The sequence below is a fragment of the Solanum dulcamara genome, chromosome 1 (genome assembly GCF_947179165.1).
Source record: "Solanum dulcamara chromosome 1, daSolDulc1.2, whole genome shotgun sequence".
In the NCBI taxonomy this organism is placed as follows: domain Eukaryota; kingdom Viridiplantae; phylum Streptophyta; class Magnoliopsida; order Solanales; family Solanaceae; genus Solanum; species Solanum dulcamara.
The window spans coordinates 78,512,895-78,519,408 of record NC_077237.1 but is presented as its reverse complement, the minus strand read 5'-3'; positions in this window follow the sequence as shown (position 1 = coordinate 78,519,408).

Genomic DNA, 6,514 nt, shown 5'->3' with positions numbered 1-6,514 from the left:
GTAGTTTTAAAATATTACTGCAAGTCTCTTCTCTCTCGCTCTCTCACTTGCCACTCTCCTCCCTGTCTCATTATTCTTTCTCCTCTCGCGTTCCCTCCCCCCCTCCCCCCACCCACCCCTCCCCTTCCTCTCTACAATTTTTTGTATATTCCAACTAAACAATTGGATTCTTCTTCGAAGGATTGAGAGGTTTTTGTCAAATTCTGTTGCTGATCCACTAGCACATTGAAGATTTTAATGAATTTTTTTGTATTCTGAATATTTGTACTTCTACATTGGTATCTAATAATATTAGTAGTGTACTGTATAACAGTAACAATAAGCCGATCACTGATGCTAATATCATGTACTCAACTAGAGCAATTATTGACTCTCATGTACCTTCGCTTTGATATAATATACGTAAGTTCTATCGTTCCAATCAAATAAAGAAAGAAACAAAGGTAGTAAAATATATATTTAAATAAATTCAATTTTTTGTTTGAAAAGAAAATAAAAGAGTAAAAAATTCAAAATTACCTACGCAAAGTGAAATAATTAAAAGAACCAAAATCAAAATTTTGAATAAGAATTTCCGAATAAAATAAAAATAAAGTTACAATTGTCCCTTCCATTTTGAGCAAGATATAAAAAATATTTCAAGGAAGAAGAGGAAGAGCGATCGAGAGCGGCGGAGAGAAATGGCATCGAACGCAGCAGCACCATTCTGGAGGTCAGCAGGGATGACTTACATAACCTACTCAAATCTGTGCGCTAATCTTGTTAGGAATTGCCTTAAGGAACCTTACAAGTCTGAAGCCCTCTCCCGTGAGAAGGTCCATTACTCCATCTCCAAATGGGTTGATGGTAAACCTCACAAACCCAGTAAGCATTCTCTCTCTATCATTAATTAACTTGATTTCTGCCTTCTTTGTGTTTTATTGGGATCTGTCTGCGTGTGTTGAGGTTCTTGTTGTTGCTATTTGGTAACTCTGTTAGGGTATAGTTTTGAGATTTCTTCTTATATTTTCATTTCATCTACATTTAATGGTCCTTTGAGGTCCTAAACAGCGTTTTGTATCTACACGCCCTCCTTATATATCGGTTATATAATGCAATTGCAGATCGGATAGTTAGATCAATAATTTCTTATATTGTGTTTGTGTTTACTATTACTCTTTTATGTGGAAGATGGACTATGAAAAGCAGCAACAACAACAACATACCTAGTGTATTGGGGTATGAGGAGGGTGGTGTGTATGTAGCTTCATCCGTACCTTGTGAGGATGGAGAGGTTGTTGCTGATAGATCGCTATTCAAGGGGAAATGTGTATTGAAGAAGCCAGGTAGAAAATACTGGAGAAAACAACAGTAGCAACAATAATGAAATGATAACTGAAACAAGAGAAACGGCAGGTAGGGTAAAGTCGAAGAATAAGACAGCATGAGAGGAATAATAATAATAATAATAATAATACGGATAAGGAAAACTAGACAACGATCGACTAACAAGGATTTCTTATATTCGCTTTTAGCTTTTGAATTAAACGTTTAGAGTCTTCTAGTTTGTTTGTTTTGGTTAATCAGCCTTTTAGTTTCTGTGAAGGGTGGTGATAGCATGTCATTGAGTCACACTTTCATGTTACCTTTGTTTCCACAAGGATGCAGATAGACTCGTTTGTCATAATAAGAATACAAATGGACACCTTTACAAATTTTCCCAACTATCTGCAAGGACGTAGATCATAGCTCTTGATCATCGGTGATATTTATACTTCAATCCTTTAGCAATTGTCTACAAGCAGTACCGTATTTCTGCCTCTCACTCTTCTCCACATAAATACCAGGCTTTTTGTATATAGAAAGTTTGAACCATTACTATGTCATCACAACTACACAAAGATAGCCATATCCCAAAAGGTCATTGTGTCCATGGTTAGGGGAAATAGGGAACAAAGCTAGGTCATTAATTAATACATTTGTTCGGCAGTAAACTCAAACATGAAGGGAACATGTTCAATGATTGACCTTTATTAGATTGTGAGTCTTTTACTTTGTTGATCACAATAAACATGCATTCACTTGCATGACTAAGATTCAATTTTCCTTGACGACTTAGTGCATTTGTTTTACTTCCTCCATAGTACAAGTTCGATTTTTCAAACTTTCTGCTAAGACAATAGTTGAAGTAGATAAAGGAAGAAGAAACTTAAATGCTGATGAATTTTAGAAGGCATTTGAATGATTGGGAAATTGAAGACTTTTGTCCATTACTCCTTCAATTGGATTATACCCACATTGATCAGAGTAAGGGGAATTCACTAGTATGGATGGCTAGTAAGGGTGACAATTTGGCGGGTTGGGTTAAGTTTGGGCGGGTCATAATGAGTTAAGACAACAATTGGGTCAAAACCCAACCCAACTCAAATTTTATTAAGCTTAATTGTTTTATTTGTTTTTTTAAACTATTTTAGTACCTAATAATTTTTTTTCTTTATTATGGCTATATATAACATATCAAATTGAAAAAAATTGTTTTTTAACAAGATTTCTCATGAGTCAATTTGGGTTACATATCAACCCAATTTTTAATGGGTTGACCTAATGAATGGGCGGGTCAATAACCAACCCAAATTTAAACGGGTTGGGTGGGTTGGATTTGATTTTGCCACCCCTAATAGCTAGTAAAGATGGAACCTTTTCAGTAAAAAAGTGTCATAGTCTTCTAATGAAGCAAACATGATACTGGGATACTAGTTGGCCATGCAAAGGAATTTGGAGAACTAAAGCTCCTATAAAGGTAGCCTGTTTTGGTTGGAATTGGATTGCAGCATGGGGAACTTGCCTTACTCAGTTTTTTTTTTTTTTTTTTTTTTATGGGAACAGACCCTACACGAGTCTCCCACCTCTCGTGCACAGTCAGGGGTTGAGCATCACCCCCAAGCCTTAACATAAAATAAAACAGAAAAATACAAGGAGGGGGACATAAACCTTACCTCCGATCCTATGTTGGTTCATAAGTCGGCTAACCTATTAAGGTCGGCTAACTCATCCCCGTAGCAAAAGGAGCTATCTATAACTAGAAAGCAGTAAACCTATGAGAGGACTCCTTCCGATACAAGTCGATTAAGAAAGCATAAATGAGGGAGACTCTCCCCTTCCATGAGAAGACAAGAAAGTAACCTACACTAGTCCTATTCAACTATGCTACGTACCATACATAGCTAAATTGAGGAAGAACAAGTACATGAACCTTCTATCTCGCATGGGGTGAAGAAGCTCTTTTCATCTTTGCCCTTTTTCGTCTTGTCGTACCAAGTAAGTCCAAGGGAAGTATGCAACAGCATCGCAATCATGATTATCCGCTAAGGAGGATGAAACGAGAGGAAGTGCCTTACTCAGGTTAATCTTCAGAATAAGGGTTTTGCACTAAGTAATAGATGTTACTTATGTGAAGAAGAGTTGGAGACTTTGAATCACCTTCTTATGCATTGCAGAATAGCTAGACAATGTTGGGAATTTTTCTTCAGTATTTGCGGGATCTCTTCGATCATGCCTCAGAGTGTGAAGGAATTATTGGAGAGTTGGCAGCACCAGAGAACACATAGAAACTTTGAAGCAAATCTGGAGGACTATACCTTTGTGCATATTCTGAACTATTTGGCTTGAAAAACATAACGTTTGTTTTGATGGAAAAAAAGACCATAATTCTAGAGTTAAAAACAAGTGTTTACATAATTTGTTTTGTTGGTGTAAAAGTAGTTTCATTAATAATATAGAGCAATATATGGAGTTTTTGGAGTTGTTAGGGAGATGTTGTAATTGACTGTATCGATATTCCTAGCAGTCTTTTGTAACTTTTGGTTTTGGTACCTTCTTGGTACTTGGTTAATAAACCTTTACCTTATCAAAAAGCTTAGCCAGTGCATAGTCAGAGTCTTCCATGTGTGCTGAACATTCACTTCTTCTAGTCGAGTGCCTTGCGGCGCCTTTAACGATGAGAGAAGGTGATACTGAAGAGAATAACTCAAGGGCATTGACTACTCCATCAACTCAATTTCGTTGTGTAAGTGAGGATGTTAGTCATCATAGTCTAAACTTGAAATCTAAATGCTGATGCTACTTGCCTCTACTAGTTGATGTTAACATGTAGGTTTAATACACATGTGATTCTATTGGAGTTTGTACATGTTAAAACTGATAAATCAATTGAATCTGTCAAAAATCATTGTATTGTATTTCATCTATTTTTCAAAAAAAGAATCGTGTTTACATGTTGTATGTAGCATTGATACTATACTGGTTGTTAGATGATCTTTTGGTAACAATGGTGTCATGTCTAGCTTGCACGTACTTTCAGTGAATTCTCATGGTACAGACACATCCCCTATAGATATCAAGCACCTTCTAAGGTTTGGGTTTAAGTAGATGGGTGTATTCACATAGGAGGCCAACATTAGTTCCCAAGGTTGTTACTCCAGCTCTTTGACCACTAGGCCACCCTCTTAGGATCCTAGGTTGTTGACTAATATTTGCCTCTCAAGATTGCACTAGTGAGGATGACGGTGGATGAAAAGCTTAAATGAAGGGAGGGGGGGGGGCGATGTGATACATGACCAATAAAAAAACAGAGAATGGTCATATTTACCCTTGTACTCTAACAAAAAGGTTATATTTGTCTTTCGTTATACTTTTTCAGCATATTTGCCCTTGTCAATCAACTTTGGGCTAATATATACCCTTCATCTGTTAACTAACTCCATCTCAACTTAAAATTATCTACGTGGCATTATTTTGATTAAAAAAAACTCAACCCTTTTCATGGTTTTCTTATAGAAAGATCAAACCATGATAGCACTGCACCATAGCTGATTCATTTGGAATGAATTATGGTTTCTGAATAACAAAGTCCTCTGCAACATCAATGAGTCAAAAATAGAGGAAACTTTGTCTTCATTAATTTCCTTCACTCGGCTGATTTGGAAGGGGGGTGGGGGACTCAACTTCTAAGTTTTGGCCTCCATTGCAGGATTTGGAAGCTCAATGCTAAAATAAAATGAAATTTGAATTCAATATGTTAGGATTTGAGGGTTTTTTCTGGGTTGTTGAGCTCACATTTGAGTTGTCATTATCCATTCCTGATTGAACAAGATTTCAGTGGCAAAATTAAAGGACAAAGCTTCAAATTTTAAAGTGGGTCGTCAATCAAACCTGAAATTTCAAGCTCAAATCGATTTGTTGTGGTTAAAAGGGTTGGAAATACTCTAGAGAAGGTAGATTTTGATGAATTAAGAACACCTTTTTCTTTAGTTTGATTTAATAGGTTTTGATTTTGGTTGTGGCCTTGTGGATTATGCTTCAATGGAGATTAAGGAGGGTCTTTCAGACAAAAGGGGTTTTATTTGTTTGTAGGTGAGTGGGTTTAAAAAAGGAAAAGAGCTGGCTGTTTTTTTAATTAAAAAATAAATGTCACGTAGATAAAAAGGGTATATCTGAGTCCAAAGTTGGATGACAAGGACAAATATGTTGAAAAAGTATATCGAAAGGCAAATATAACCTTTTTTGTTAGAGTACAGGGGTAAATATGACCCCTTTCCGATTAAAAAAATAAGAAGTGAAGACCATATGCTTGTGTTCTATTGTCATTTTTTCTGGATAAAGACAATTATTCATTAATAATATGGGGAGAACCCAGCACACAAGATGTAAATCCCATTGTTTTTCTTTTGTAAACCCCATTGTAACTATACTCCTATACTTTTTGCTTGGTGAAGAACACCAGAGTATCAGGTTCTTATCTCAACATGATTACAGTGTGTTCTTTTTCCATTTTTACAAGAGTAAAAAGGTGTAGGAGATAGAGTATAGGGTTGGCTGGTCCGTTTATGTGGTAATTGCATACTTTTTATCTTATTTTCATGGTAAAAGCTGCTTCTTTGGTCTTCTAACAAATTCTTCTGCTGTTCTTTTTACAGCCCTCCGCTCTGATACTCCTGAAGAATGAGAACAAGGGTGGATTCTAGGGATTTGTTTTTGATGTTATATTAATTTTTGTACTGCCCAGGCCCTGGCACTGTACAGTGCTTGTCTCCTTGAGATTGCATTGACTATTCATCTTTTAATAACAACATAGTAACTAGACTTTGATCCTACACTTGCTGGATTGAAAACAGCAAACGTGATTCGATGGTTAGCAATAATCTCTTGGCTGTAATGTCTTAAAAGCCAACACTCCTGTGTATTTCAAAAGATTTTTAGCCTTTGTTCTCAAGTATAACAAGTGATGGTTCTTCCTTTATCGCTGAAGTGTCTGTCGTTGAGTTATATTATATTACATTGCCTAGTCTAATGCAAAATGAAGCATAATGTTAATACTAGTTGCGGCTCTAAAGCATAGAAGTGGCTTATAGATGTGAATTCTTCTTTCTATGCTGTCAAAATTTGTGCTGCCGTGTTGAAGTACTGCAGCATATTATTTGTAAACCACTAAGAGCCCGTTTGACCAACTTAAAGCCCCTTTTCAGCTTTTGGACGT